At 43.6% G+C, this 20,912-nt stretch overlaps 2 long non-coding RNA genes across 2 annotated transcripts in view; one reads left to right on the top strand and one right to left on the bottom strand.

Annotated features, from left to right (window-relative positions):
* Positions 1-9,162, bottom strand: part of LOC134911193 (uncharacterized) — an 81,080-nt gene extending 71,918 nt beyond the window's left edge. The window contains exons 1-2 of the long non-coding RNA XR_010176396.1: positions 9,095-9,162; positions 7,447-7,499 (exon numbers count right to left, since the gene is read on the bottom strand). This is a non-coding gene — a long non-coding RNA (uncharacterized LOC134911193). The remainder of the gene's footprint in view (positions 1-7,446; positions 7,500-9,094) is intronic.
* A 37-nt stretch (positions 9,163-9,199) lies between these two features.
* The window catches only part of LOC134909076 (uncharacterized), a 220,360-nt gene continuing 208,647 nt past the window's right edge, over positions 9,200-20,912 (top strand). The window contains exon 1 of the long non-coding RNA XR_010175838.1: positions 9,200-9,282. This is a non-coding gene — a long non-coding RNA (uncharacterized LOC134909076). The remainder of the gene's footprint in view (positions 9,283-20,912) is intronic.

The following is a 20,912-nucleotide window of genomic DNA, read 5'->3' as shown; positions in this document are numbered from 1 at the left end:
TCTCATATGGAAATTTCCCAAATCAGATCCAACAGATAGGTATCCACAAAAGGGTTTTTTAATAAGTACATAAAAAGGATCTCCTCACATAACAACAGGAGCTGGGTATCAGCGGATGATGGAAAACCCGTAATCTCACAAACCGGCTGCAGACAGGTAAGTGCACGATATCCGAGTCCGAATCACCGACTTCCAGGTCCTTCAGAACGGATAATGGACGGCTTCAACGCGTTTCAGGGAGCTCACTCCCCTTTGTCAAGAAGTGCCACCCTCTTCCTATTCCCAAATACTTATACTATGGTTGATTGAACAGCTGATGCTAATTGCTAGCAGCTCCAACAATAATCCACATTAAAAAAACACAAAATTACTTGGCTGTATACTAAAGTGCATCTTTAAATGTATATAGTGATGCACTTTGTACCGACCATTCTAATATTACTAAAACTATCCATGTATAAAATGACCATACATAATATAATATGGGTTTCTGTTTTGTCCATAACCCGATGGAGTTTCCATATATCCTAACGGCTGCATGCCGTGTAACTAGAATAAACCATCCTCATAAAAATAATGTAATAAAATCTCATAATAAAAATGTATATCAGAGCCAACATGCGGCCCCGGAACACATATTGTAAATATAAATTAACTATGAAAAGCATTTTAACATTAATACAGTATATATCCTTTTTTTATTGCTTTATATCTTTGCATTTCATTATGTGCACCAATTATATGAATTTGTGTCTGCTCTTTAAGTATTGAAGTAAACGCTCTGTGACAATAATACAATAAAGGATGGAAAGGCATATTTCATGGGCATTCTTCCTTTGTGAGGGCCACAGGACCAGTTTGGGCATTGTGGGGGTGTTGCCACCCTCTGGTGGGCATTGTTGACCCAAACCTCCGGTGGGCATGGTGTGGCTGCACTTCTGGGTTGCATGGTATGGCCACAATTCTGGTGGGCATGGCGTGGCCACAATTATGGTGGGCATGGTGTGGCTGCACCTCTGGTGGGCATGGTGTGGTCATACCTCTGGTGGGCATGGTGTGGCTGCACCTCTGGTGGGCATGGTGTGGCCGCACATCTGGTGGGCATGGCCACATCACCAGGGGTAGGGTTAGGCTGTGGGAAGGGACAGTTAGGTTTAGGCTGCAGTAAGGGGGTTAAGTTTAGGCAAAACCGGGGGTTTTAGGCAGGTGTGAAAAAAATGTTGCAAAGTAAGAATGCTATCAAAAATAGAAGTGCTAATAGTTTATTTTTATCAATTAACAAAATGCAAAGTGAATGAACAGAAGAGAAATCTAACTCAAAGCAATATTTGGTGTGACTACCCTTTGCCTTCAAAACAGCATCAATTCTTCTAGGTACACCTGCATAAAGTCAGGGATTTTGTAGGATTATAGTCAGGTGTATGATTATCCATTCATACCAAACAGGTGATAATGATCAGGGCTGCTGGGAGCTTTATTTTGTTTAGACCTTCTTCCCTGTGGTGCGGAGTGGTGGCACACCAGCACTAGCAACAGTAAGTGGATGCTATGTGAGTCTCCGGGAGAGCCACTGCTCAGGAGTACTGCCTCTGCTATGTGATTATAACCCCTGGCTGCGGATGGCACCGCTGGGCGGCGCTCCTCCTTGGTCGGCGCTCCAGGCGAGTGCTATCTTGTAGATACCCCTCTGGGGCCCTGTTTCAGAAAGCGATAGGTACTATTCACTTATAAAACTGAGCAGCAAGTTCTAGGCTCCACTTCCCACAATAAGCTGTGACAGTAAAGAAGTAGTATGCACATTTATCAAATAGGCCCTCTATCCCTGAGCATTCTCGTTACAAGGAATAGACCTCTACCTTTAACACGAAAATAATAGTATTTACATTTAATAAGAAATCCAATTTCCCCCAAACAGGCGCTACATTAATAATAACATTCAAAATTAACAAAGCACCACATTTAATAGAAACCATCACCATATATGGATAGCCCCTACAATACAGTGATAGTCCCCCACCAAACCAGATAATATGAATAGCCCCTAGAATTTATAATATCCAGAGGCTTTAAGAGGGAAGGGGGAGCAGGTACTAATCACCCAGGCCTGTTAAAGGGGCCGGTGCCCATGGCAGCTGCTAAGAGGGACAATTTCCCCCCTGTGCAGCCACCTGGCCCTTTTTGGCGCCAGCGCTTAATATTTTCATTCTTTTTTTGAAAGGGTGTGGTCACACCTCCCTGGATGTGGCCACACACCCTCTCCCCAGTACACGGGCCCATAGCCACTTTCAACGACCCTGATAATATCACTATGTACTGTACTGTATGTCTGTTTCTACTGAATACAGGAAAGGTTTAGCTTTAAAGAATATGCAGTTATGTATTTTCTACAGCTAACATTTGTACCAAAGCCTTCATTTGTACTATTTTACTTTAGGAATAATTGTCACTAGGAGCTTAAGTTAGCACTGTACGTCTTTACCTCAGTCTTGGTGGCATGCCACTTTACACTGTAATTCCATAGAATTGTTGGCTTTCTTGTAACCAATTAGTGAATAACATTATCTGTAGCTCAGAATCTGCATCATATCTTCTGATCAACTGTTATCACCAGCCGAGACTGACTGACATTGCCCACACAGAAATAAAACACTACCTAATGTTTAATTGCAAATTCGCTTTCTTCTACTTTGTATACATGAAGTTTCAATGAGAAAACTCTGCGTATACCTATTCTGCCGTGAATATCCCTTAATAAAGCATTCATATTTAAACAGCTACTGCATAAAAAAATTATTAAACATTTTTTATTGCATCCAGATACTTTTTATATTTATGTTTTTTTCTCCATTAGTTTATCTGCTTTCTTTTCAAACTTTTGTTATGCTCACCTTTCATTAATAAAATAATGCTACTTCTTTTATTAAATCAGCCTGTTGTATATCCCATGATGCTTACCTTGTTAGGTCACATAGAACATAGTGAGGTCAAGGTGTGATTTAGTGCATAGAAGGTTGTCTGGGGTTAATTAACTGGCTGCCTGGGCTCCTGCTATCTTCCATAGGAGGATAAAGAAACATAGTTTTCAATGAGGAACAATGGTTCCTAGGATTAGATAAACTCCAGATTCCTATTAGATGTTCATAGAGTTTAACCTGACAATACCGCCAGATAAGATAATCGCACCACAGTGCCCTGTTCGGTGAAGGTGCTGAATGTTTTATGTAGCGGACTTTAAGGTTTTAAAAACGTATAGTCATTTCAGCAGGAGACTTAAACAATAGAAGTAGAGAATGTAAAACATTTTTTATTGTTTATTTAGAAACAAGCTTTCTATCTTAATGAGAATTCTTTGCCGACCAAACATTGATGGTTCTGCCTCTCAGAGTGAGTCCCAAAAGGGAATCCAGAGGTAGTAGCTGAGTGGTAAGTGACAAAAATCAGACTTATGAGAGGCAGGCCACGGTAAAGGCAAAGTCATAGAGCAGTCAAGGCCAAAACTACTGTACAGGCAGAGATAATCAAGGAACATCTTTTAGCTATTATTCTGTATCATACTTACCCACTTTTTCTTGGGTCCTCCAGGAGTTCCTAAAAGGGAGACGCATGTAGCCTGTATGGGACTGATAATCACATTATCTCCTACCCATTTCAGTAGTACTGGACTGGATGCGGGAGAGTGACCTGCTCTTCTGAGAGCCCATGGTCACTGCCCAAAATTTATATTTTCCACAAGAGTAGGCACTAGGCACGTATGAGATATATCTTCTGCTCCTCATTTGTGTCCAGCTTTAAAGTGACTATAATTAAAACAGCCTCTAGTCAAGCCTCAGAATATTTTCAGAAGCACAGATTATTCCAGGATATAAGTACGTTGATCACTGGACAAGGCTATATATAACAAGGAAAGTGTCATGACATGAGGAAGAGACATAGGGGCAAGGAAGAGAGCATAGACTTATACTGGCTTCTCACAAACGGGATGTAGTTATGTGACCGGCGTGCCTACTAACAGGGACTGTTCCCACTCATGGGTATCCACGACACCCATAGAGTGAGAATAGAACCTGTAGCAAATGTGCTCACCCCCCGCTGGCAATCTAAAGGTTAGGATTGCGACGCCGGTCACCCTAACTCAACAACTCACAAACAATGTGATCCTGCCAGTGTCGAACTGGGGTATGAAGGCCCACCAGGGAAAGCAGTGGTAGGGGCCCAAGCTAATGGAGTGTGGCCAGCAACCACAGAAGGAGTTAGCCAACCATTAGAGAGGACGTGCAAAGAATAGGGACCCTTTATAAAGCAGGCACAGGGGTCTGTCAGGACCACCCACTTGGCAGGAGGGCTAATCTTTGTGTAGTTTCCATAGAAACAAATGAAGCAATCAAGTTCATCCATAATGCTGCTCCACCAAGTTACTGTGCACTAGTGGAGAAGACAGTGCCCTCAGGCTGTGGATTTCCCCTGTGCACGTGAGCCAATCCAACTGCTCATCCCAGGAGACAATTTTTTCCCAACTTGGCTAAGCACGCAAGGGTATGTAGATTGTATAACATTTGCTTGTTGTGCACTTGAACAGAGTAGGTCCTGAGTCATTTTCAAGCATTTTGCTCATTTTGGGGCAAAGCACAAGGCAATATTGGTGCAGTGCCATCTATGACCTGCGATATCACTGAATGTGTGACCAGCATAAGCGCTAAATAGTAGAATGAGTAGGGATCACCAACAATTGTAATGTGGAAAGATTGGGTGACATGTTTGCATAATGAGTAGTATTGCTGACTCACAGCATTAAGGCTATGGGTTTGATTTCTGACCAGGGCCCTATGTGTAGCAAGATCGTGGTCCAAATTCAGAGGTGGATTCAATACTGATGTTAGTGAAGTTGTGCAATTATTTGCTACTGCACATGTACGAAATGTTCTGAAAATCCCTGACTGCATGCATGGACCATTGTTGCATACAGAGTGGCTGGCATTAGAACTGGTGGTGCACCACCATGGGCGTTCTTGGGCGGTAACTGGGAGGTGACCTGAAATGTACACAAAAAAAGGCAATCTCATGGGCATGTTATGGGAGTATCACGTGCGTGTCGGTGAACGAGGCTGCGTTACCAAATGCGGAAGGCCATGTTTAGAGGAATTTTAGAAGGAGACACTGGGTCTGCCATAGGCACGTAACGGTGAAGTGTTCAGAACCACCGGCTGAGTTGCACTGTTCATGGGCATAGAAAGTGGGCATATCTGCTTGTACAGTGTGCTGCATGCTAGCACACATGGGGAAAGCTGAAACTAGCATTTGCATATTAGCACCGATGCGACTCTGTAGAAAGTCACAGCCACGCATGCAATAGCATCCATCTCTGAATCAGCCCTGTGTGTTAAACCCTGGGTATGTCTTGGTCTTCTCTAGGTGTCTCAGTTTTTTCCCATGCTCATAAAGGAAGGTTAAGGGATTTCGGACATAGGGGGTCATTCTGAGTTGATCGCTCGCTAGCAGTTTTTAGCAGCTGTGCAAACGCATAGTTGCCGCCCACGGGGGAGTGTGTTTTCACTTTGCAGGAGTGCGAACGCCTGTGCAGCAGAGCGCCTGCAAACACATTTTGTGCAAAACAAGACCAGCCCTGTAGTTATTTATCCTGTGCAATGATTGCTGTGACGAGTGACACGGTAATGATGTCAGATACCCGCCCAGCAAACGCCCGGCCACGCCTGCGTTTTTCCAAACGCTCCCAGAAAACGGTCAGTTGACACCCATAAACACCCTCTTTCTGTCAATCTTGTGTTCGGCTGTGCGACTGGAATCGTCGCTAGAACCAGTGCAAAACCACAATGGACTACGTACCCGTACAATGCGCGTACGCATTGCGGTGTATACGCATGCGCAGATTAGTTGTTTTTTTCACTGATCGCTACACAGCGAACAACGGCAGCTAGCAATCAACTCAGAATGACCCCCATAAATTTGTGATTTAGGGATTATGGACTGCAAGCTACAATAGGGTGCGACAGATCTACAGATGCAAATAATTCAGTTCTCTGTGGAAAATCCTACGTAATATTGTGGTGCTATACAATTCAACAATACTACTACTACTACTACTACTACTACTAATAATAATAATAATAATAATAATAATAATAGCAATAATAATACTATACACCACAATATAACTTAAAGACCATATATTCAGCTTATTATTAACAGAGTTACATACCATTTTTAGTGGTTAAATGGACAAAATAGACCATTACAGCCCAATTTAATCTAGTGTAATAGTTTTTGCAAATGCAGAAGTAGCATAACTACCCACCCAAGTATCCCCATATTGTGCTTGAAGTTTCACCCAATTCAATGGAAGCACCCCCCCCCCCTTTCTCTCCCATCCCCCCTCATAGAGGCCCCATACCCATGCTGGACAACCTGATTCTATTTCACACTATACCAGGCTGGCACCATACTGTGGGTTTCTCTGTTATATGTTGAGTTGCCTCGCACAGCTGTCTAGCCTTGTGCCAGTTTCTACTATTAGCACTGGGTCTCTCACTCATTTTCTCCATTCCTCCATTGCTGTATAGTGTCAGTGTCAGTGCAGGTGATGGATTTGGGGATTTGTTGTTCATAATACCACAAAGGGTGAAGAATAGAGTGTTGTGAATCCAACAATGGCCCTCATTCCGAGTTGTTCGCTCGTTGCCGATGTTCTCTATATTGCGATTAGTCGCTTACTGCGCATGCGCAATGTTCGCAGAGCGCATGCGCTTAGTTATTTTACTCAACAGTTAGGTATTTTACTCACAGCATTACGAGGATTTTTCTTCGTTCTGGTGATCGGAGTGTGATTGACAGGAAGTGGGTGTTTCTGGGCGGAAACTGGCCGTTTTATGGGTGTGTGTGTGTGTGAAAAAATGCTGCCGTTTCTGGGAAAAACGCGGGAGTGGCTGGAGAAACGGGGGAGTGCCTGGGCAAACGCTGGGTGTGTTTGTGACGTTAAACCAGGAACGAAACTGACTGAACTGATTGCAGTGGCAGAGTAAGTGTCGAGCTACTCAGAAACTGCTAAGAAATTTCTATTCGCAATTTTGCGAATCTTTCGTTCGCAATTCTGCTAAGCTAAGATACACTCTCAGAGGGCGGCGGCTTAGCGTGTGCAATGCTGCTAAAAGCAGCTAGCGAGCGAACAACTCGGAATGAGGGCCATTATATCCAACAATGAATCCAACTATTCAATTAAATTGGCCCTTAAGTATCCATTTAGCAAATATAGCCCTTATTCCGGTTTGTTAGTGTAACCTCACCTTACTTTTGGCGTGCCTCCACCCAAGCGTACACACCCTGGCACACCCTGGCTCGCTTGGGAAAGCCTTCCTCTAGTAGGAAAAGGGGGGGTGAAATATAGCATATGTTGTTGTTTAAGAATAAATGTTTGTAACGATCGTGGTTCCTCACCTGTTTTTCCAAGGTCACCTCCTCATCGGATTCTTCTTCTCTTTTCCAGGGCTCTCCAAATAATAAAAATCGAGTACTCAGTATACACTATTACAGGTAAGTCATTTATTTTTGTAGAATTTAAAGGGTTACTCCATATTCAAGGTATTTCTCACCTATATATATTCTATCAACTTTCTTACTCCACTACATTAAAGGTAACATCAGTAACCGCATGCATTACACAAAATTACCTACCACAGTTTATCTGACTATGGACCCGGGGTTTTGTATCAAAATTACCAGATTACCTTTACCATTGGTACCAGTATACAATTAGATTACTGTAGGAAATAATATTATAAGTGATCACAATAGTTAACTTGCTGAACCGGTCGGTATTAAATCAGTCAGCTGTGGTAGTTGTTCCTTATATAAATACAGTCATAGTAGCTGCTAAGGGGATATACGATGGGTAATCTTCGTAGTTGTTCCTTAGATAAATACAGTCGTGGTAGCTGTTAAGGGGATATGCGATGGGCAATCTTCTTCCCCTTTCACTTTCCTCAGCATATGGATGGGTAATCTTGCCGTAGTTAGTACCCTATACACTAACCGTTAAGGGAGGAGGGCTGTGTCCTCGTGTAATATTACTCCGGTACAATAGTTTCAATGAGGTACTAGATCTCCAACATGTACCTTAAGGCAACAGTAGCAACAGTATGCTATCAATGTGGTCTCCTATTGGGCCAATAGTCTATATACTTGACCTATGCTACTAGTTGAAATGCTGTCAATTCCTCATAAATGGCTTTATTCTCAGCAGACTCTTATCGAATATTCACGAAATAGGTATATTACACTTTTGCTTCTTATAGTAGTAGGCTATAATTTAGTTCCTCCCTTTCTGTATATATCTGATGTTCAATTCAATACACGTTGTTTGCTATCAAAGACCCGGCACTGGATTCGTCGATATATTAAAGTTTATAAGTCCAACCGCAAGGTTATAGGTATCAAATCCCTAGGCACATTTAGTACTGCCAAGTGCGTCTCTATTATACTTTATTTATTTGGTCGACATCTGATGACAAGGTACTACTCCGTTTAAGTACCCCTAAATGGGGGAGTCAGTATGATATTAATAATGTTCAATCCAAGATATTTGACTGTCCCCACCAGTTAGGCTTGTAGAGTAACCAAATTCTAGGTGTCCCTTAATTAGAAGTTGCACATAGTGTCTTTAGCAGGGTGCTAAAATCCTCCCTCTAGGCATCAGGAAGGTTATTTGGTATTTCACCCACCTCTTTGGGAGTATCTCCCCACACTGGCTCCTCCCGCTATGGGCTTGTTAAGGTTATTTAGTATTTCACCCACCTCTTTGGGAGTATCTCCCCGCACTGGCTCCTCCCGCTATGGGCTTGTTAAGGTTATTTGGTATTTCACCCACCTCTTTGGGAGTATCTCCCCGCACTGGCTCCTCCCGCTATGGGCTTGTTAAGGTTATTTAGTATTTCACCCACCTCTTTGGGAGTATCTCCCCGCACTGGCTCCTCCCGCTATGGGCTTGTTAAGGTTATTTAGTATTTCAGCCACCTCTTTGGGAGTATCTCCCCGCACTGGCTCCTCCCGCTATGGGCTTGTTAAGGTTATTTGGTATTTCACCCACCTCTTTGGGAGTATCTCCCCGCACTGGCTCCTCCCGCTGTGGGCTTGTTCTTTTCCTCCGCCTCTCCTTAGGCGGGTCTGGCGTGGAGGAGGTCGAATGGCCGGGTCGTGCCACAATGATGGGGACTCGGTTCTTCCCCGCCTAGCGGCTGTCACTTTGCTGGAGTCCAGACGGCTGTATTACCGAAGGTCAGTCCCCGCCTGGCGGCTGTCGCTTCACTGGGTTCCGGACGGCTGTATTACCGAAGGCCAGTCTCCTCTCCTCAATCACAGCGCCTCCTCGTCCTGGCGCTATCCGATTACCTATCTCTCATCCGTCCCTCACTTCTGCCTTTTTCCACTGCGCACTCCGTCTCACCCTTCTCCTTTCTCGTGCCGTCCTCCCAACCGTCTCTCTCCTCGTGCAGACTCCCCTTGCTTTGCAGCGCGCGGGCTCTGGAAGCTTCCAGCCTCCCTTTTTCCATACCAATAAATAAACAGCCCCATATACAATAGCATACCTGACATGCAATACCTCTATATATATATATCTCTGAACAGACCCTTATAATAGTTTGCAATATTATATACCTATATCTATCATTTAACATGAGGGGTTACTTTATTATATACATCTATTCCTCCCTAACCACTATAAGGGGTTACATTAGCAAACCAAAAAAGTACACTAATGGGCAAAACCATGTTGCACTGCAGGTGGGGCAGATGTAACATGTGCAGAGAGAGTTAGATTTAGGTGGGGTGTGTTCAAACCGAATGGTGACGGTATGCATTTCATATGCATTTAGGAAGATCAATTTAGAGGATGAGTAGCTGCACCTTGGTTTAACAAGGGTTAATAGGTGTTTGGGATGCTGTCTGGAAGGAGGGGGCTAGGTCAGGTTAGTTTATAAGATTAAGTCTTGGGTGCGGTTGCAGTGTACATGGGGGGTAATTCAGATCTGATCGTTGGGCAGCGATTTTTGCTGCCCTGCGATCAGGCAGTCGCCGCCTACAGGGGGAGTGTATATTCTCTGTGCAAGTGTGCGATCGTATGTGTAGCAGAGCTGCACAAACTGATTTTGTGCAGTCTCTGTGCAGCCCAGGACCAGTGTCGGACTGGGGCATAAATGGCCCACCGGGGAATGTATTTTTAGGGGCCCATATCTAGGGGGTGTGGCCAAACTTCAGAGTCTTGGATAACCATTAAAGAGTGCATGTACTGCTAGTGCATGCATTATAATGTACCAGATTAATAACAGAAATGCACTGTAGAGAATACAACATAGTCCTGTGCAAAATAAGGTAATATATGTATAATCTATAATTCAAGTGCACAGTCTGGAACCTGATTCCCTAGAGGAGGTGGGGCCCCCAGGCAGTGGGGTCTACCGGTGGTTTCCCCTGTTCCCCTGTGGTCCAGTCCAACCCTGCCCAGGACTGGACCACATCAATCACATCAGCCTGCTCGGGACCGGATTTGACATCACACACCCTCCCTTCAAACGCTCGGACATGCCTGCGTTTTTCCAGACACTCCTTGAAAACGGTCAGTTGACACCCACAAATGCCCTCTTCCTGTCAATCTCCTTGCGAACGCCTGTGGGAATGGATCCTTCGCACATATCCGTCGCTGACTGAAGATCCCCGCTGCAGCTGTGTGACGCGCCGGTGCATTGCGGCTCATACACATGTGCAGTTTGGATCTGATCGCCTGCTGTGCGAAAATGCACAGCAGCGATGAGATCTGAATTACCCCCTCTTTGTGGGTTGTGCGGCCATTTCAAGGTGTTTTTTTTCCTGCTTTGAAGTTTCCACCCTCCCTCCCTCCCTAATACATGTTTGGTTTCTTCTATTGTGGTGTTGGCTTTATTGTTAGACGGGAAAGAGCGGTAACAGTCGCTATCTGCCTTGGTAACTTGAGGTGCTCGTCCCTTCAATACACAGAGTTAGGCTGATTCTACCCTACTGGGTTCAGCGGCACCACCCATGTCTCCGTGTCTTTATTTCATTATAGTTGTTAAGCCGGTGATTTGCTTGCAGAGAGGGGAAGCACGAATCAGATGTTGGGGTGTTTAATCTAAATTGCAGTGTAGAAATTTAGCAGCCAGTATTCACCATGCACAGAAACAATATAACACGCCCAAATCTAACTCTCTCTGCACATGTTACATCTGCCCCACCTGCAATGCAGTGTGGTTTTGCCCAGTTGTGTGCTTTTTTGGTTTGCTGGCAAACCTGAATAACCCCATAACCCCTATCTTACATCTTAATATGTGTTCTCTTTATCCTTTATCTTTGTGGCACACTGTACTTCAGGGGAGCAGTTCTATATACTGTAGGCCTCTCTTTGTGTCTGGCACCCACTGTCCTGATATCTGAGCTGATGTCAGCAGTTTGAACTGAGTAGCTGCTGAACCTATTTCCCCTGCTCGGCTAGAGCCTGATGATATGGGATTTGTGACACAGCTAGGTGGGCCTGGCTGTAGACAAATGACTGCTGGATAGTATACATCATAGTTGCCTACCCTCCCTCATTCAGCAGGAGACTCCTTGAAATAGCAGCAATCTCCCTGACTCTCTGAATAGTCCATCAATCTCCCTGATTGCACCTTATCCCCATTATAGTATAAAACAAGTAGCAGCACTTAATCACAAACATGCATGAACTAGTATCATAATCATGAATAAAAATTTAATAAAAACAGTAATAATATAGCAATGATAATAAGGTATGCAAATGGGTGAATGAATCTCATATCAGAACCTATTTAAGTCCCTTGCAATTGTGCAGACCTCAGTAGGTGATATTATGCAAATGGTGAGTAGCCTTCAGGGATCCTTTTTTAGCAACGGTATTGGACAAAGTTTTTGGGGGTAACGCTACCAGTGTAGGCCGCTGGAGGAAGATCTGTGACTTTGATCCAATGGAGCTGTTGGAAATAAAGTTGTCCTCTCTAGTGTGCGGTATCCAGTCCAAATAATGTCTTTCCAGACAATAGGAGCCAAATGAATCGGCAGTGTCCACCAAACAGTGTGTCCTGTCGGGTCCGTTGGTATGGCAAAAATCAGATGAAGGTGTCTGCTGATGGGAGGTGAAGGTTCCAAATACTGACGCGTTTCGCTGCTATCTAGCAGCTTTATCAAAGGTGATTTTGAGAGTCTCCATTAGGAGTTTATATACCCTACTTGGTTAGTGAGATTACACACACCTGATACCTTTCTAGACAAAATATAATAAAGCCATGAAAGAATTTAATATATTTATACCAAATACAACAGAGGAGGCAGACCACACTATTATATATTAGATGGTTTAAAAAAACGAACAACAGAAATATACTTAAAAAGTGTTTTTGTTTTTTTAGTTGCTAATTCCTAATAGAATATCCTGTTTCCTGTGTTTGGAACGCAAGGTGCGATCAGGTGACTTCCTGTTCGTATACAAATAAATATACAGCTAGACATTTATCATGTTCCAGTATCAGTCAAATATTCTTTCTGCTCGGGCTGTTAAATAGCTTTTTCATAAATTAGCGGTCACGTGATATCACGTGCACCGCTCGGCCGGATAGTTTTCATTCCGGAAGTGATGTAAATTGACTTCCAGTTCTGGGCTTCGGAACGCAAGCTTAGACGGTCTGCATGTAGTTCCATAGAGAGATATTTATACCAATTATAATAACAGAAAATCACGTGATCTGGGACTTGTAGAATACGGATTTACTATTTTCTATGGCTAAATCCATCTTCTAATCAGCTTATTTCCTACAATTCATTATGTAAAAAATCTGTATAAAGTACACATTTGTTTTTTTGCTTTTTGTAATTTTTTTTGTTATTATACAGCCTATATGAAATTTATTGTACCAATAATAACTAGAAGATACTTTATATTTTTTCAGTTGAGATGGATGAACACGAATAGGTCTTAAGAGAGGGTATATCAACCAACATATATTTACTTTGGTAAATGTGGACAGAACAAAGGATGTAATATTATTGAACGTTCAAAAAAATATATTATTAATAAATAACTATCTATGGATATAGATAAAACTACAATAAAATGATGTATCCCACATAATGAAAAATAAATAAAAAATAAAAATGGATACTAAATAAATCATAAATAATAAATAATAAAAATAAAAATTAAAAAATAAAATAAAAATAAACAAAAAAAAATTTGAAGAAAATCCTGTTTATAGTACCATTCAAAAAAAGGATTGGTATGGTGGTTAAATGTATATATTAAGGAACGCATTTAGTTCAACAGATTTATTTAGCCCTTCTGAGAAAATGCCATTCATTCTGAATATAGAAAGGAAAATGAGACTGGAGGAGATCCTATTGATAATATTGCACAAGAACAGGGCTAATGAAGGTGGTTGAATGCATATATTATGTTATAAAACCGCATTTAGTTCAACAGATTCATTTAGCCCTTCTGGTAAAATGCAATTCATTCTAAATATCCAATAAACCTCCTGTCGGCAAAGTTTACTGTACCGATCACCATCTCGTTTTGTGTATAGTATATGTTCAAGTCCTAATTGTCAGGCCCGGGTGTTTTTGTGAATCCGTTAACCCGGAACCAACCACAGGTGTAGGTGCTGGGGTATGAAGAAAGCAGGGAGGACAAAGAAAGTTCCGCTTCATATATTTATTAAATAACAATTCAGTAAGGAGTTAAATGACTAGTTGTTAATCATCATTATACTGAAGTATTGCAAGAATGGCAGAAATAATATGCAAGAGAAAACTCAAAAATAAATAAAAGAAATGTTCATGGAAACATATGCAAAAGCAAGCTGAAGAATAAATGTTGGATTGTCCAAATATAAACAAGCTTTGATGCAGAACTGCAGATTGTGTTTAACTGGTTAATGCAGACATGGTGAATTAACTGTAAGAATTTGCAATGGAGTTTTGAGGGTTAACTGAGAGACTGTGATGAATTATCCTTGTAATGACAACATAGCAAATAAAAAGTACTGAATTGGGTTACTTGCGGGTTCCGGAGATCCCTCTGAAACTGTAGTAGAACACAAGGTGATGAATGGGTTAAATGCAGAGTTGAACAAACGAACAGCTGAGAGAAACAGAATCCTCCAGACTTTGAATGATAGGCAGACTGACAAGGTAACCTCATGCAGGACACTGGGAATCCAACTATTTCCAATAGGAGTGCAATTAACTGACAGCACAGCAGAGAGCCGGTGGATCTTTCAGCAGTGAAGGCTGCAGACGGACCTCTGGGAACGGAGGCGATATCTGGACCACGGGAATCACACAGGAATGCACGGAGAGAGCTCAGAGCTAGAGCACAGCTTTGATACAACAAAGCACTGGCCCAGAGTGACATAATCCCAGCCTACTTAAAGGCAGCACAAGCACGGGATTGGCTTACACCTGCCCATAGGTGTTTTCACAAGTGCTCAGTATTAGCTATTTGGTCTCCAACATGGCCACCTCCTATACAGCAGACACACCGCAGTGCCTTAGGCCATTTGGTCCCCGCACTCACAGTTCCCAGACTCTGCATTACCTGTGCCATTGATCACGCCGTGTCCCCACATGGGCGCACAGCACCGCGAGCAACCGCACTGGCAACGGATGAACCCCAGAACCCGCAAAGGTGAGAGACCGGTTCGTGACAGTAACCCCTCTTCTACGGGTGGTCTCCGAACACCTTTGAACCTTGTCAGGATTTTTGGAGAAGTATTTCTGTACCAGTCTTGGAGCATGAACATCTTCAGAGAAAACCCAGGATCTCTCCTCCGGACCGTAACCCTTCCAGTCGACCAGAAACTGTAAACGTCCATATCGGGAACGTGAGTCCACAATCTCTTTAACTTCAAATTCCTCATTCTGCAAAGAGTGAACTTTAGGAGATTTGGACTGGGTAGTACGGAACTTATTGAGAATCAAAGGCTTCAGTAAAGATGTATGAAAGGCGTTAGGAATTCTCAAAGACGGTGGCAGCTTGACTTTGTATGACACAGGGTTGAGTACCTTTACAATGGGAAATGGACCAATAAACCTGGGAGCAAATTTCTTAGAAGGAACTTTGAACTTGAGATTGCGCGTAGAAATCCAAACTTGGTCTCCCACTTTGTAATTCGGTACAGCTTTACGTTTTCTATCTGCAAAAGATTTATAACGAGCGGAAGTTTTGACCAAGGACTTACGTACACAACTCCAGATGATAGATAGACGTTGAAGCTCTTGATCTGCCGCTGGGACCTCTAGGGCTGGCAATGGATGAAACTCTGGCACACGAGGATGAAAGCCGAAGTTAATATAAAAGGGCGTAGATTCTGAAGATGAATGGAAGAGATTATTATGAGCAAATTCTGCCAATGGAAGGTAGTCAACCCAGTCATCCTGTGAGGACGATATATATAGCCGGAGAAATGTTTCAAGGTCTTGGTTGACTCTCTCAGTTTGTCCATCTGTCTGAGGATGATATGCAGAAGAAAAGTTCAACTTGACATTTAAAGATGAACAAAGCGACCTCCAAAACTTGGCCACAAACTGTGTTCCCCGATCAGAGATAATTTCTCGAGGAAGGCCATGCAACTTGAAGATTTCAGAGATGAACAATCTGGCTAGTAAAGGGGCTGATGGTAACCCAGTTAATGAAATGAAATGTGCCATTTTCGAAAATCGATCCACTATCACCCAAATGGTATTTCGCCCTTTTGATGGAGGTAGATCGGTCACGAAATCCATTGAGATATGAGTCCATGGTTGTTTGGGTATGGATAGTGGATGTAGTAGACCTGGTGGAGAACTTCTTGGACTCTTATGTTGGGCACATTTAGGACATGCTGCTATAAACTCTTGGACATCGGCTTTGAGACGTGGCCACCAATAAGACTGTTGAATAAATTTGAGAGTCTTTAGAACCCCAGGATGACCCATGAAGGAAGAGGAGTGAGCCCAGGTAAGCAGCCGTTTTCGAAGACTTGTGGCGACAAAGGTCTTGCCAAGCGGAGGAACTGGAGAGGTTCGAGTCATTAAAAAGGACGTAGGATTCACAATGGCTTGATTCGTGGTAGCATCATTTAATTCAGAAGAAGCAAAGGACCGGGAAAGGGCATCTGCCTTTTTGTTCTGAGACCCTGGACGATAGGTGAGTTTGAAATCAAATCGCGAGAAGAAAAGCGCCCATCGAGCTTGTCGTGGATTCAAACACTGAGCTGACTGCAGATACAGAAGATTCTTATGATCAGTATAAACTGTAATGCGATGTTGAGCTCCTTCTAGAAGGTATCTCCACTCCTCAAATGCCAACTTGATGGCAAGTAACTCTTGCTCACCGATTGCATAATTACGTTCTGCCGGGAGGAACTTACGGGAGAAATATCCACAGGGATGGACCTTTTTATCTTCAAAGACTTGTGACAACACAGCTCCTACTGCTTCTGTAGATGCATCAACCTCTAGTAGAAAGGGACGATTCAAATCAGGCTGTCGAAGAATGGGGGCTGACACAAAGGCTTGCTTTAAATCAGAGAAGGCTTTGATTGCTTCAGAAGACCAGTTCGTAGGATTTGCTCCCTTGCGAGTTAGGGCTGTGATTGGAGCAGCTAACGTAGAATAATTCTTGATGAATCTCCTATAGAAATTCGCAAAGCCAAGAAATCGCTGAATCCCCTTGAGAGTTGAAGGAGTGGACCAATCTCGGATAGCTTGTACCTTACCTGGATCCATACATAGCTCTGATCCAGAGATGATGTAACCAAGGAACGGTATGGAAGATACTTCAAAAGTGCACTTCTCTAACTTACAATAAAGTTGATTTTTCCTCAGACGTGTCAGTACCTCTTTAACTTGGTGACGGTGAGACTTTAGATCCTTAGAGAATATTAGGATATCATCCAGGTACACTACTAGACACTTGTAGAGAAGATCACGAAAAAGTTCATTCACATAGCTTTGAAAAACTGCAGGTGCATTACAAAGACCAAAGGGCATTACGAGGTATTCGTAATGCCCATCCCGGGTATTAAAAGCAGTCTTCCACTCGTCCCCTGCACGGATGCGGATTAAATTGTAGGCCCCTCGGAGATCCAGTTTTGTAAACACAGTAGCTCCCTTTACCCGGTCAAATAATTCTGGAATTAAGGGTAATGGATACTTGTTTTTCACAGTGATCTCATTGAGTCCACGGTAATCTATGCATGGTCGTAACCCACCGTCCTTCTTCTTAACGAAAAAGAATCCGGCTCCTGCAGGTGAAGAAGATGGTCTGATAAATCCTTTGATTAGATTTTCCTGTATATAGTCAGACATAGCTTGCGTCTCTGGGATGGATAGCGGATAAATTCGTCCCCTAGGAGGGGTTTTGCCTGGAACCAGGACGATTGGGCAGTCCCATTCGCGGTGAGGAGGTAGAGAGTCTGCTGCTTGTTTACTGAAAACATCTGCAAAAGATTGATACACCGGAGGTAGGTCGGGAAGGCTAATTGACCGGAGAGGTACAATTGAGGCTAAACAGTCCTTGGTACAAGATTTACCCCACGAAAGGACTTCCATGGTTTGCCAATTGAGTTGAGGATTATGTTTCTGCAGCCAAGGTAAACCAAGTATCACATCTTGAGAGGCTTTGGGAATCACGTAGAAGGAGAGGTATTCGGAATGGAGCACACCAACTTTCATCTTGAGACATACGGTTCGATGAGTAATTATACCATCTGGAATTCGACTTCCATCCACTGCTGTAACGGCAACTGCTGCTTCCAGAGGCATGGTTTGAACTTTAGACCGCATGACAAAGGCTGAGGAGATGAAGTTCTCGGCTGTCCCGGAATCTAGGAGAGCTGAAACTTTCACTGTAGAACTTGGAACTTCTAATTGAATAGACAAGGTCGGCTCTTTCCCAGAACGTGATTCTAGAGTAACTCCTAGCTTAACCTCTCTTGAATAAGCTAGGAGCGAGAGTTTCCCGGTCGGAGTTTGCAGAATTTAACTAAGTGTTCGGAGGACCCACAGTACATGCAGAGGTTACCCTGTCGACGACGAAGTCGTTCCTCTTCTGTGAGGCGAGAGCGCCCAATCTGCATAGGTTCTTCTGTCGTTACCGGAGACTGTGAAGAAGAGTCTTGTCGAGGCCTAGGATGATAACGTGGACTGGATCGCTCTGCCCTGGATTTCTCTAAACATCGCTCCCTGTAGCGTAGGTCAAGTTTGTTACAGAGAGAAATCAATTCATCCAGTTTAGTTGGCACGTCCCGGATAGTTAAATCATCCTTGATTTTCTCTGAAAGTCCATTCCAAAACGCGGCGATCAGGGCCTCCTCATTCCAGTTTAACTCTGAAGACAACGTGCGAAACTGAATAATATATTGACTGACAGGACGTAAACCTTGACGTAGACGGAGAATCTCCAAGGATGCTGAGGTGGTCCTGCCTGGTTCGTCAAAGATTCTCCGGAAGGAAGATACGAACTCTTTGTAATTAGAGAGGATAGGATCACCTCTCTCCCATAATGGTGATGCCCACTCCAGAGCCTGACCAGAGAGGAGGGCAATAATATATGCGACCTTAGAACGAGCTGATGGGAAACTGGCGGACATCAGTTCGAACTGGATCTCGCATTGATTCAGGAATCCTCTGCAAAGTTTTGGAGTCCCGTCAAACTTACTTGGAGAGGGTAACTGCAAGCGGGACGTAGGCAGCATCACAGGAGAAGCTGTAGTGGTAACTGGGACAACCGGAGTTGGAATCTGAACTTGAGACGTTTTAATAGCTGTATGAAGAGTCTCTAAACGGTCTGCCATAGTTTGCATAAACTGCACTATTTGTGTCTGTATAGACTCCTGGTTTTCCAGACGGGAAAGGATATCTGACGTAGCACCGCCTCCTGCGAATTGGTCACTTGACGGATCCATGTGGCCAGTGCTTACTGTCAGGCCCGGGTGTTTTTGTGAATCCGTTAACCCGGAACCAACCACAGGTGTAGGTGCTGGGGTATGAAGAAAGCAGGGAGGACAAAGAAAGTTCCGCTTCATATATTTATTAAATAACAATTCAGTAAGGAGTTAAATGACTAGTTGTTAATCATCATTATACTGAAGTATTGCAAGAATGGCAGAAATAATATGCAAGAGAAAACTCAAAAATAAATAAAAGAAATGTTCATGGAAACATATGCAAAAGCAAGCTGAAGAATAAATGTTGGATTGTCCAAATATAAACAAGCTTTGATGCAGAACTGCAGATTGTGTTTAACTGGTTAATGCAGACATGGTGAATTAACTGTAAGAATTTGCAATGGAGTTTTGAGGGTTAACTGAGAGACTGTGATGAATTATCCTTGTAATGACAACATAGCAAATAAAAAGTACTGAATTGGGTTACTTGCGGGTTCCGGAGATCACTGTGAAACTGTAGTAGAAGACAAGGTGATGAATGGGTTAAATGCAGAGTTGAACAAACGAACAGCTGAGAGAAACAGAATCCTCCAGACTTTGAATGATAGGCAGACTGACAAGGTAACCTCATGCAGGACACTGGGAATCCAACTATTTCCAATAGGAGTGCAATTAACTGACAGCACAGCAGAGAGCCGGTGGATCTTTCAGCAGTGAAGGCTGCAGACGGACCTCTGGGAACGGAGGCGATATCTGGACCACGGGAATCACACAGGAATGCACGGAGAGAGCTCAGAGCTAGAGCACAGCTTTGATACAACAAAGCACTGGCCCAGAGTGACATAATCCCAGCCTACTTAAAGGCAGCACAAGCACGGGATTGGTTTACACCTGCCCACAGGTGTTTTCACAAGTGCTCAGTATTAGCTATTTGGTCTCCAACATGGCCACCTCCTATACAGCAGACACACCGCAGTGCCTTAGGCCATTTGGTCCCCGCACTCACAGTTCCCAGACTCTGCATTACCTGTGCCATTGATCACGCCGTGTCCCCACATGGGCGCACAGCACCGCGAGCAACCGCACTGGCAACGGATGAACCCCAGAACCCGCAAAGGTGAGAGACCGGTTCGTGACACTAATATTTTGAGACATCTAGGGTCACCATTATGTATCTCACTATAGTGTCTAGAGACACTATGGGGTATATTTACTAAGCTCCCGATTTTGACCGAGATGGTGTTTTTTCTTCAAAGTGTCATCTCGGGAATTTACGAAACTCAAATCACGGCAGTGATGAGGGCATTCGTATTTTTGATGAAGTCAAAGAAAAAAATTACGAATGAATACACCATCGGTCAAATACGCCTGTTATTTGGTAGAACTCGGTAATTTACTAAAATTTGTATTTCACAAACACTGTCGGCAATAGCCAAACACTGCCGTGAATAAATACAAATCGTAAAAAAAAGCAGTTTTCAAATAGACCTGCTTTTTTTTTACAGTGTTCTGATAGGCATGCACGGATCCGTGAGATCCGTGCATGTTTATCAGTGGGAAGGGGTGGGAAAGTGTTAAATGTAAGAAAAAAAAATGCGTGGGGTCCCCCCTCCTAAGCAAAACCAGCCTCGGGCTCTTTGAGCCGGTCCTGGTTGTCAAAATATGGGGGGGGGAAATGACAGGGGTTCCCCCATATTTCATCAACCAGCACCGGACTCTGCGCCTGGTCCTGGTGCAAAAAATACGGGGGACAAAAAGCGTAGGGGTCCCCCGTATTTTTTGAACCAGCACCGGGCTCCACTAGCCAGGTACATAATGCCAGAGCCGGGGGACACTTTTATTGTGGTCCTGGCGGCCCTGGCATTACATCCCCAACTAGTCACCCCTGGCCGGGGTACCCTGGAGGAGTGGGAACCCCTTAAATCAAGGTGTCCCCCCCCCCTCCAGCCACCCAAG

This window comes from Pseudophryne corroboree, chromosome 4, assembly GCF_028390025.1.
Source record: "Pseudophryne corroboree isolate aPseCor3 chromosome 4, aPseCor3.hap2, whole genome shotgun sequence".
In the NCBI taxonomy this organism is placed as follows: domain Eukaryota; kingdom Metazoa; phylum Chordata; class Amphibia; order Anura; family Myobatrachidae; genus Pseudophryne; species Pseudophryne corroboree.
This window is presented reverse-complemented; position numbering and strand designations above follow the sequence as displayed.